Here is a 10,438-nt window from a genome sequence, read left to right as displayed (position 1 = left end):
TCACACTTTTATAAGTTGGGTCCATTTCCATCCTGGGGGTTCATCTTCCAATTCCAGCTCCAGGGAATGAAGTCATTTCCCCCAAGTTTGCTGCCCCCAACTCCCTTTTGTTTGCATCTCTCGGGGCCTGAGTGAGGTGTCCTTGATTGCCAGGCCTGGAGAGGAATTGTTGTGTCTGAGCCCAGTGGGGAAGCAGCAGCTGGCACTGTGTGTGGAGTTTGGAGTTATCCACTGAAGAGCCGCAGGATTAGGGTTAGAATAGATGGAAAATATAAAAGGTGATATCCCAAAGCAGAGCAGAGGCCGTGGGGCAGGCAGGGAGCCCCACTCCGGGCAGTGCAGGCCGTGCAGGCCGGAGGCGAGGCCGCACCTCGCGCTCCCCGAGCCGGCCCAGAGCCAGCCCCAGCCCGTGGAGCTGCATTCCCGTGGTGGCTCCGGGCCCAAAGCAATAATTCCCGTGGAGAGGAGCCATGTTAACATGGCCATAAAGCTTCCAGGCTGGAACGGCTTCCCGGGCGGCGGGGCCGAGCGGCCTGGCTCCGGCAGCACCCACACAGCCTCAGAGCTCGCCTTGCTGCTGCTCCTCGCTTCACAGCCCGGTGTTGGCCTAGGCAAAAATACCCTCCCAGTTTACTCCTGAGCTTGGGATGTGCTAATAATGGGACAAAAGAGCTGCCCCCGTGGGATTCTCTGTCCCAAACTTGGATTTTGTGTCCTCCTTTCTCCTTTCCCTCCTTCCTCCCATGCGCGGCACAAGCAGGGCCCGCGTGCACGCACAAATTCCGGGCTGGTTTTGAAAGCGACCTGGAATAATTTGCTCAAATTATAGACAGGAACACGGTGTCCTGTTTTCTGCTGATTTTTTTGGTATTTTCCCTCCCCACGAAATGAAAGATAAATGGCAGATAATCCCTCACTCATCCCCATCCACCTCCTGAGCCCCACCATCAAATCCTATCGAGGCATCCAAGGTATGTGGTGCTGAGGAAGAGTGCTTGTCAGGAGGCAGGGAGAACAAAGGGTACCTGGAGGTTAGGAAATGTTTTTCCTGGGTTCTGTAAGCTGTGGTTTCCTCTTTTGGGGGTGTCAGAGACTTTCAGCTCTGTCAGACACCCGGCCAAAGAAGGGAGTGATTAGCAGAGCTCCCTGGTCCGGGGTATTGTTGTAGGGATGGTTTTAATACACCCACAGCTCTTGGCACTGACGCTGCTTCTCTGACTCCAGGAAATCTTGAACTGTTTATTGATTCAAAGGCAAGAAATAGAACATTGAGATGGAGCTAATTGGCCGGAGACATCATCTGCAAGTCACCCAAATAAATATTTCCATTAATTGAGACTCAGCTTTGGGGGAGGAAGGAGCAGCCTGATTCAAGAGCGAGAATTTCTTGCAAATCTCCGTTTTCTTATTTGTTTTTTCACAGGTAGACCTTTGAATGCTGGCTTAACTGAAGATGTCACAACACCAGACCAGGTGCCCAAGTCCGCACTTGGCCTAATTTAGCCTGGATTAAGTCTGGCCTTGCTAGGAGAGAGCTGGTTGGTCTGCCTGGGGTATTGCAGGGTTCCAGGGCAGTTATTTCAGGGTTCCAGTGCAGATATCTCAGGGTTTCAATGTAGATATCTCAGGGTTCCAGAGCAGATATTTCAGGGTTTCACTGCACATGTTTCAGTGCAGATGTTTCAGGGTTCCAGTGCAGATATTTCAGGTTTTTATTCCTGCAGAGACCTCTGGGCCTGGCTATTCCTTGTGCCTGTGAATGTTCCTTAGGGACAGAGGGCTTGGATGTGCCTCAGATCCCTAAATTGGATGCTCCAGCCCTGAGAGATCCACACAAGTCTGATCAATCCCCTGAGAACATGATCTCCTTCGTTAATTTTCAATTTTTAATTTTTAATTTTTATCTTTTAAATTTTCAGTTTAAAGTTTCAATTTTAAGCTCTCGTATTAAAGTTTTAATATTTAATTTTCCCCTTTCACACTCAGAAATACCCACGGGCTGCTGGTTCGAGCCATCCAAGTTTTTGCAAGAGGCTGACTGGATCCAAAGATTTCTGGGGAGAAAGAATCCCATTGAAAGGCTGGTTGGACAACATGGGAACAGGCTGGGAAAATGATGCTGGAGGGAATTGAGTCCCTCTGTCGCTTTCTCTTGTCAGAGCTTGGCCCTCTGCTCCTCTGTCCCTCTCACTTGTCAGGAGCTGGGGAGGATGGAGCTGATCCAAAGTGCTCGGAAGAGAAATGGGAATAAAGGCAGAGCAATATTGATCAAATTTCAGCCTCTGCAGCACCAAGGGCTGGGCTCCACACATGAAAACTCCTGCACTGCAGAGGAACTCGGTACTGGCTAAAGTGTCCCCTTTTTTTGCTGTTTTTTTTTTTTTCCTCCATTTTTCTAATTAAAAAGGACTCCTCTTTTTGCCACCTCTCATTTTACAGCAAATTAGATATGAAATCAGAGCTGCTTTCCCTGCTTCCCTGAGCTCCACTGACAGCCTACCATGGAGAAACATTTTGTTTGGGCCTAGGACAGGGGGCAGGAGCCAAGAACAGTTGGAAATACACTGGAAATGTTCAAGAAACTCCTGTGCTGCTGCAGCAAGCGGAGCAGGACATGGCCCAGGGAGAGAGCAGAATCAGGGATGGAGGGGGAGCTGCTCCTCCAGCAGTGCAGGCTGCAGTGCTGGCCACTCACACAAACAGAATTTACCCTTTTCCAGGCTGGAAAAGAACAGATTTATGTCTTGCTGCTTCTCTGGCAGGTAAATAAAATTCTTCACGCCCAACATCCCACTGGAAGGTGAAGAAAATGAGGATTTTGATACAAAGAGGTGTATGATGTTTATTCTTTTAAAGGAACAGCCCTCCAGTCCTGTCCTGTCCAGCCTCAAATCCTCATCTTCTCCAGAGGAAAAGTCTGACTGACTCCAGAGGAAATTGAGCCTGGGAATTCGATAGAGCAACCCTGTCAGGACTGAAAAATGAGCCCATCTCAAGGTGTGTCATGAACAGGGTGAAAAAACATCCTTGCATCTTTTCAGGAGCCTTGGGGAAGCTCCAGAGCTGGGAAGATAGATTTAAATTCAGTGGGTTCATGGAATAAAGGGGATGAAAAAGCCCTTTTCTCCCTGCTGGATGCTGGATGGGATGAAGGGAAATCTCCTTCAGCATGAGGGGACCATGGGGGTTCCCCTGGATGTCAGGTCACAGGGATGGTGCCGCTCCTTCCTCAAACTTCTTGCCCTTGCAAAAGTAAAAAAAACATCTCCTTTTGGTGCTTCTGAGCCATTGGGATGTGCTGAGCAGCCAGGCTGGGCTGCAGCACTTCCTCAGGGCCCTGCTGAACCCCTCCAACAAGCCCAAATCAAACAGCAGCGAGAACAAGAACAAGAACAAACAGCCGGTTGTGCGCTCCGGGGGGAAGAGGTCCCCAAATGCCTCGGCAGAAATAACTAAAAATCAAAATTACAATAAACAAAGGCAACGTGCTTGTACAAAAAATATCCCACTCGGAGCACTCCCACCACTTAATCCCATCTGTCAATAACACAGCTGCACTGCAGGGACTGTTCAGCATCTCTCTTTATTTTTCCAGGCGTCCTGGCTGCGTGGAGCACACTCAGAGCTCCACCGGGCGATTTTGAACGTCGCTCTCTGTGGCTGCTCCGTGTTTGCTTTGCTCTTGACCTCACCACTCGTATCTTGCTGCTGTTGCAAAACCCATTCGTGGGCTGGAGCCCAGAAAAATGGAAACTGCGCTGCCTTCAAGATTCTCGCCTTTCTGAAAAAGCCCTTCCTGCTTCCTGTTTGCCCTCTCGGCGGTGTTTCCAAAACAAAATTTCCACTGCCTTTGGAAAACAAGGAGCCACGCTGAGCAGGAATGCAGGCTGCAGCTCAGTGGCACAGCCAGGGCAACCCCACAGAGGGATGCGCTTCTGAAAAAAGCCTGGAGGCTGAGATTTTATTTCTATCCATGGGAAAAAAAAAGAGGTTTCAGGCTTGTGGTGTCTTCTGGGTGCAGGTAGGAGGTTGGAGCTCCCCAGGGTTTGGCACCTGTCTCCTCTCGGCCACCCTGACAGGAGTTAGAGGGATGTGGCCCTTCCCTAGGGAATTTTAGGACCAAAGGCAAAGGAGGTGCAGGTTCTCCCAAGGAATGTGCAGTGGCAGGTTCTGGCTGGAGCTCTCTGCCCCTTGTTTAGAAGGTGCCTCTGCTGAGCCCGGCAGAACAAAGGGGTGGGGATGGATAATCAGCTAAAAAAATAAATATTCCATGAATCCCAAAAGAAACCAGACCAACCCCAACAGCAAAATGCAGAGGAATTTTCAGCAGGATCAGTAATCTTGCCCACCAAGGAATTCCAAACCAGCCATGAGAGATCTGAGTTAAATAATGAGAATATTCCAGCTCTTTTTATCCAGAATCATCCTTCTCTGGATGGTTCTGTCTCTCCAGCCCTTCAACGTTAACTTCAAATTCTTTGGAGCATTCCCTGCTTTATTTTCTGTGCTTGGCCCTTCTGTGTGTGTTTGACTGCAGCAGGGAGGGAACAGCCACAGGTCCTTGTAAAACTTGTGTGAGAGCACCAAGGCTCTGCCACTTTCTGCTGCTGACAAGGCTGGGGGTAATTAAAACACGACTGGAGTAATCCACTGGGTTTCCCACTCATCCCACAGTTTTTCTGTGCTCCAGAAAAAGCCCAAAGCCCTGCTGAGATGAAGAGAAATTACAAGGGGAGAGGAGGAGTGGGAAGGAGGTGAAGCTCCATCTGCAGCTCCAGCACAGGGAAGTCAGGCAATGAGCAGAGCACTTGGGAAGGAACTTTCCCAAGGCTCAGGCAGCCTTTTTATCCATCCAGGATTCCTGGAGAGCCCAGACTGCTCCCATCAACAGATGGGCTGAAGGAAACATCATGGACCTTCCTGCTGTCCCCATTCCCATCATTCTTCAGCAGTTGGAGCCTTGAATTTTTCAACTCTCTGATTTTTTTATCCCACTTCTTCTTTTCCCATTTGGGAAAAGCTGTTTTGTTTTTCTTTCTGGGGCAGTAAATTTCCAACCCTGAGCTGCTGAGGAGCCTTCATCTGCCTCTGGATCTCCCTCCTGGGTGCCTCAGGATTCTTAATGACCTTTTGTCACTCATTAGCTTTGTTCATTAGATGAGAATCTGGGGAGCCTTTAATTGAATTGGCGCAGAGATGTGGAGATAACGAAGGAGTATCGGGGCTGCCATCTGGGCAGGAATGAGACAAGTCAGCTGGAGCTGCCTGGGCTTTGGGGTGGCTCAGAAAATGGGAATTGCAGACACCTGGGCTGTGCAAGTTGTGCATGAACTTGTTTGACAGCTTCCCTCGATGCCAGGTGAAAGTTCCCTGGATCCAGCAGAGATTTGAGAAAGGCAAAGAGAAAACGCGGTTCCACTTCAAACACCCAGCCAGGCCTCAATATTCTTTCTTAACCTCGTGGCAGCTTATCAGGAACACTTTATTCTGCAGTTTCAGGAAGGAGTTTCTCTGGTTTTATTTTCCTGGTATCGTTTTTATTTCGTCCCATACTCCAATCTCTGTTTCCCAGCCAGGGATCCTCTGCAATTACAGCGTCACTCATCATTTCCCATATTACCTGCATTGCATCACCGGGCTGGCACCTGGGCTGGAAGTGAAAAATGTCATTTTAGTTTGGCTCAAATGCTCCCAGAGATGGTTCTGGGACAGGCACCAGGGTGCTACAAATGAATCTGGGCTAAAATGTGAATTTTTAATGAAAAAATGTAGACAGAGACTTGCAGCTTTTAATCTTCTCTTCTCTTCTCTTCTCTTCTCTTCTCTTCTCTTCTCTTCTCTTCTCTTCTCTTCTCTTCTCTTCTCTTCTCTTCTCTTCTCTTCTCTTCTCTTCTCTTCTCTTCTCTTCTCTTCTCTTCTCTTCTCTTCTCTTCTCTTCTCTTCTCTTCTCTTCTCTTCTCTTCTCTTCTCTTCTCTTCTCTTCTCTTCTCTTCTCTTCTCTTCTCTTCTCTTCTCTTCTCTTCTCTTCTCTTCTCTTCTCTTCTCTTCCCTTTCCCCTATTCCAACACCCTTTCCCACCTCACCTTTATCACTCTGAAATATCCTCCCTGATGACTTCACATCTTTCCCCTTCCGTTTTCAGGAGTCAGTTATGACCATTTCCCTTTCAACCGAGGTGTTTTATGCAGAACAAAGAGGATCATTTCCCCTCCCCCTGGAGCTGGGGGTGCTGATGTGTGGGGTTCCCTGGGTTTCTGAACACCTTTTGTCTCATCACCAGATATTCTCATTTTTGAGCATCTCCCGAGGCCAAAGGGAACCCCCCAGGTCATTCCTGGCCCTGGAGAACCCACCTGGCAGATCCAGACTCATTCCCACCCCCTGAGCTCAGGTGAGCCTTTCCTGGAGCACCCCACACCCTACCCAGGTACCCGCTGTGTGCATTAATATTGGCTGAAAAGCAAAACAGAGACTCAACCCATGTTTATTTTGAAATAATCCCTGGAAACAGACCATGATAGCAACTCCAGGAACTCCTTTCCTTTCCTTTTGGCAGTTGCAGCTCTTCTTGAAATAAACAGGTAACTTACAGGCCTCGGGGGGATCTTAAAAACCACTTGTCCCTCAATCATTTTTCCACTTCTCAGCTCCTGCACGGCACAAAGAGCCTGCAATGTTATTTATGTTCCTGCAGACTTGGCAGGGCTCATAATGGGCCGTGTTTTTTGGGGCTGGGGGAAAGGGGGCAGAAGTTTCCACTCATTTTGTATAATTATGATATAGAAAATATTTGGAGATGGTGTTTTTGGACTGCGCTGCTCGGGGCTGGCTCCTACGTGAGCCTGACACATTTGGCCCCAGCCTGGGGGATATTTACACCCTGCTTGGTGGCTTGGGGGGTGACATCATGGGGCACAGGCAAAAAGTGGCATTTTTGGGGCTGTTCTTCATCAGCTGGTTTGGTTGGAAATCCCTCTGCCACAAACAAAACAAACCATGAAAGGGAGAAACCCCTCTGAGCCCCTCCAGCTCATCCATGGGCAGGTTTTGGTTGGGTTTTTTTAAAAAAAAGAAATGTCCTGGTTTCTCTTTTTGGGTGTGTGGGGTGGTCGGTGGGGAAAATCGCTGGGGCAAATCTGCAGGGCTGCCTGGAGTGGCCAAATCTCAAACAAGTTTACATCTTGCTGAGTGTGCAGCGTGGCTGGGCGGTTTTGATGACTGCTGCTGCCTTTTCCTACGTCTTGGACCATAAATGTCCTCCCCAATCCACAAAATGAGGCGTCCTGGGAGGTCCAGGATCCATCAGCTGGCACTCAGAGGAGCTTCAGAAGGAAAAGGCAAGTCCTGGGAATTACTAAAACTCCCAAGATCTGCTTTTCCAGGTGCTGGGATATCCTCAGCATCCTTCTGGAAGTCCTGATCAGCTTCTTCCCCGAGTCCTTGCTGACCCTTCTTTACCTCAGGGCAGGGAAATGGGTTCCAAGCTCCACGCAGGACACACGTTGGAATTTTCCCTCCAAAACGAAGCCCCTTTTTTCCTTTTTATCCCTAAACCTCTCCCAGTTCCTGTTTCCCCTCCCCAGCCTAAATAATTGCTTTTCTCCTGCCTCCCAGGCACCGGGAGAGAAGCTGAGGCGAGGCAGACAGCTTTCAATTAGCAACGCCCACAAACCCCGGCCATCTGATTAAACCCATAAAAATAATATCTTCCCACCTCAGCAGCTCGCCATGCCCCCTAAATTAAAATAAACACTTCCAGGCTTGACTTTTTCTGTTCATTGTAATCATCCCAAATCGGTGGCTCCAGCCTCCCTCGCTGGCTTCTGTAAAAACAGTTCCATTTTCCTGCTGAACCAAAGCGTCTTTATCCAGCCCCGAGTGCCCCAGCGCTGCTCTGGTTTACCCAGAGGAATTACAAACAGGATGCTTTGATCCCAGGAATTCCAACAGGAACTGCTGATCCCAGTCCCAGGAATCAGGTGGGTGGCAGTGGGGTTACAGGGAATATCCCATATTATCCAATATAGGGAATATCCTGAGCTGGATGGGCCTTAGGGATCATCGAGTCCAGCACAGGACATCCCAACATTGCCAGGCTGTGCAATCCAAATTCTTCCTGATTATGGTAAAAGTTCTGATTTGAATTGTCACAGGGCTTTATTTGGGAAAAAAAAACCTTAGGAAAAAAGAAAATTCCTTGTCCTGCTCCGGTGCTCCCAGGACACCGAGTGTTGGTCCCTTATTGGAGATGGATCTGTCCCTGCTGGAATCAGTCACAGAACTGGGCTGAGCTGGAGGAAAAGGAGATTTTGGGGATGCATCCCCCAGGTTCTCCACCTTAGGGATTGGGAGAAATGCATCGTGTAGAGGGGAGAGATGGAATATTTGTGCCCTGGAGAGGCTGGCACTGCTGGCAGCTCCTGGTTCTGCTCCTGTGGGACTGGATCCAGCACCAGAGGCAGCCCCGGGCGAGGGAACCACGAGGAAAAGTGGCCTGGAGCAAAAGCTGCCACTCAAAATATCATTTTGGGCTCCACTTGAAATATTGCCACATAAATCAAAACAAAGGAGCCACCAAAAGGGAACAGAAGAAGCGCAGGGAACTGCCTTCCTTTGCTATTTTATCTCAACTTTTACTGTTTCAAAATGTATTCTCAGTGACAAAGGCTGGAGGAGAAAACCAGGATAAGAAGAATTCTTTTCTTAACTATTTTGATTTTTTTTTCCCCCCCCCTCAAAGTTTACTCCAGGAGAAGGGAATTTAGCAAATGCTCCAACCTGAAAATGTAGAGGAATATTTTGAATATCTTAAATATGGAGGCACATATTAAAATATTTTAAAAATGCATAAAAATATAAAAAATAGGTATAAAAACATACATATTTAAAATAATATAAATATATAATAACATAAATAAATTATAATACACATATAAAATAATATAATAACTATAACAAAAGTATAATAATAAATGTAAGAAACTATGATATATATTAAAATATAATAATAAATATAATAAAATATAATAATAAATATAATAAAATATAATTATAAATATAATAAAATATAGTAAAATATAATAATAAATATTTAAAAATGTAATAATAAAAATAATATAAATAGGTATCTTTTTAAATCCCCTTTTTTTCTGTTTAATCTCCATCCCTACAACCCAGATCCTTAATTAAGAGCCAGGATTTTCCTTCAGAACAGGGAAAATTGGGATCCCAGGGATATTTTGCCTGGCTATGTTGCTGTTGCACTGCTGTTTCCATCCCAGAGCAGGAGCAGGTCATTCCTGCCCTCTTTCCTGCTTTGCTGTCCCTTTATCTTGGGAATTTTGTCCAGAGCAGCCTTCCCATGAGTTTTTTCTGGGAGTGGGAGGATAACCCAGTGGACAGAAGCTGCAAAAATGTTTCTTTGCAGGGTTTGGTTGTGATCAGGGGTTCCCTGCCCAGGCCAGGCTCTTATCACCTGCCCTTGACATCCCCAATCCCTGCTGGATTTAGGGAATGGTTGAAGAATTTCCCAAATCCTTCTTGAACTCAGCGCTGCTCGTGCAAGGATTTCATGGAGTTTTTATTGTTCCTGATGCTGCTGGGAGAGGTTGGGATGAATCCTGTGTTAATGCTGGAATAATCCCAGCGCTTTTTGGGGCTTTGCTCCAGAGCAGGGCCATGGAAAAGGGACTTTTCTCCCCTTTGGTTCCCACTGGAAGGAAAGGAAAGATCCCTGAGCTGTGGCTTGGGGCTCTGAGCAGATCCCAGGAGCTTCCTGGCCGTGCCATGCCCCGATTCCCTCTGTGGGGCTGTGCAGATGGACAACTCAACTCCCCATTCCTCGGGAATTCTGCCATGGATTCCCAACACTCCGAGCAGGAGACAGAGCTCCGAGCCTGCTCTCCCTCCTCCATCTCCCTTTCCTCACACCCTGCCTGCCCTCCCTGCTCCGGAGCACGGCAGGGCCCAGCACAGTCAGATCCCGGTTTTATCTCGGCTCAGGGATCTCTCCTTATTTATTTAAACCTCTGCTGCCTCCAGCTTCAGTAACGATGCTGCTGCCCTCAGCATCACAGCCCCTGCCAACAACAACAAGCTCCATTTAGTCTGCTACAGCTTCCTACAGAGAATTGTTTTCTCACTTTACTCCTGATCCTCAACCCTTTCAAAATAGGCAAAGCCTAAAAATTATCCCCAACAGGCTTTTGCATTCATCCACTTTGAAACAAAGCCTTTACACATGTTTGTTCTGCAGGGTCCCACTGATTCTGCCCTTTGCAAACTTTTCTCCCATTGCTTCTCTCCAAGCCTTTTCCTTCCAGGTCTTTTTTATCTGAATGTGAATGGCTGGAAGGGGGGCAAGACAAAAAAAAAAATAAAATTTAAAAAAAAAGAAGGACAGAAAAAAATCCAATGTGTTTCTTTTATTTGATTTCCA

The 10,438-nt window shown here is 47.5% G+C and overlaps 1 long non-coding RNA gene across 2 annotated transcripts; it reads left to right on the top strand.

Annotated features, from left to right (window-relative positions):
* The first annotated feature begins 326 nt into the window (after positions 1 to 326).
* Positions 327 to 5,518, top strand: LOC111937459 (uncharacterized). Of its 2 annotated transcripts, none has more exons than XR_015277969.1 (6): positions 327 to 971; positions 1,424 to 1,473; positions 1,987 to 2,340; positions 2,440 to 2,762; positions 2,857 to 2,997; positions 3,596 to 5,518. It is a non-coding gene; the product is annotated as an uncharacterized LOC111937459 (long non-coding RNA). The 2 variants fall into 2 exon arrangements; XR_002868641.2 differs by having other exon boundaries at positions 332 to 971; positions 1,424 to 1,538.
* Positions 5,519 to 10,438: the final 4,920 nt, after the last annotated feature.

The sequence above is a fragment of the Cyanistes caeruleus genome, chromosome 19 (assembly GCF_971803275.1).
Source record: "Cyanistes caeruleus chromosome 19, bCyaCae1.hap1.1, whole genome shotgun sequence".
NCBI lineage: Eukaryota > Metazoa > Chordata > Aves > Passeriformes > Paridae > Cyanistes > Cyanistes caeruleus.
Note: the sequence above shows the minus strand (reverse complement) of the source record. Positions and strands in the feature narration are given on the sequence as shown.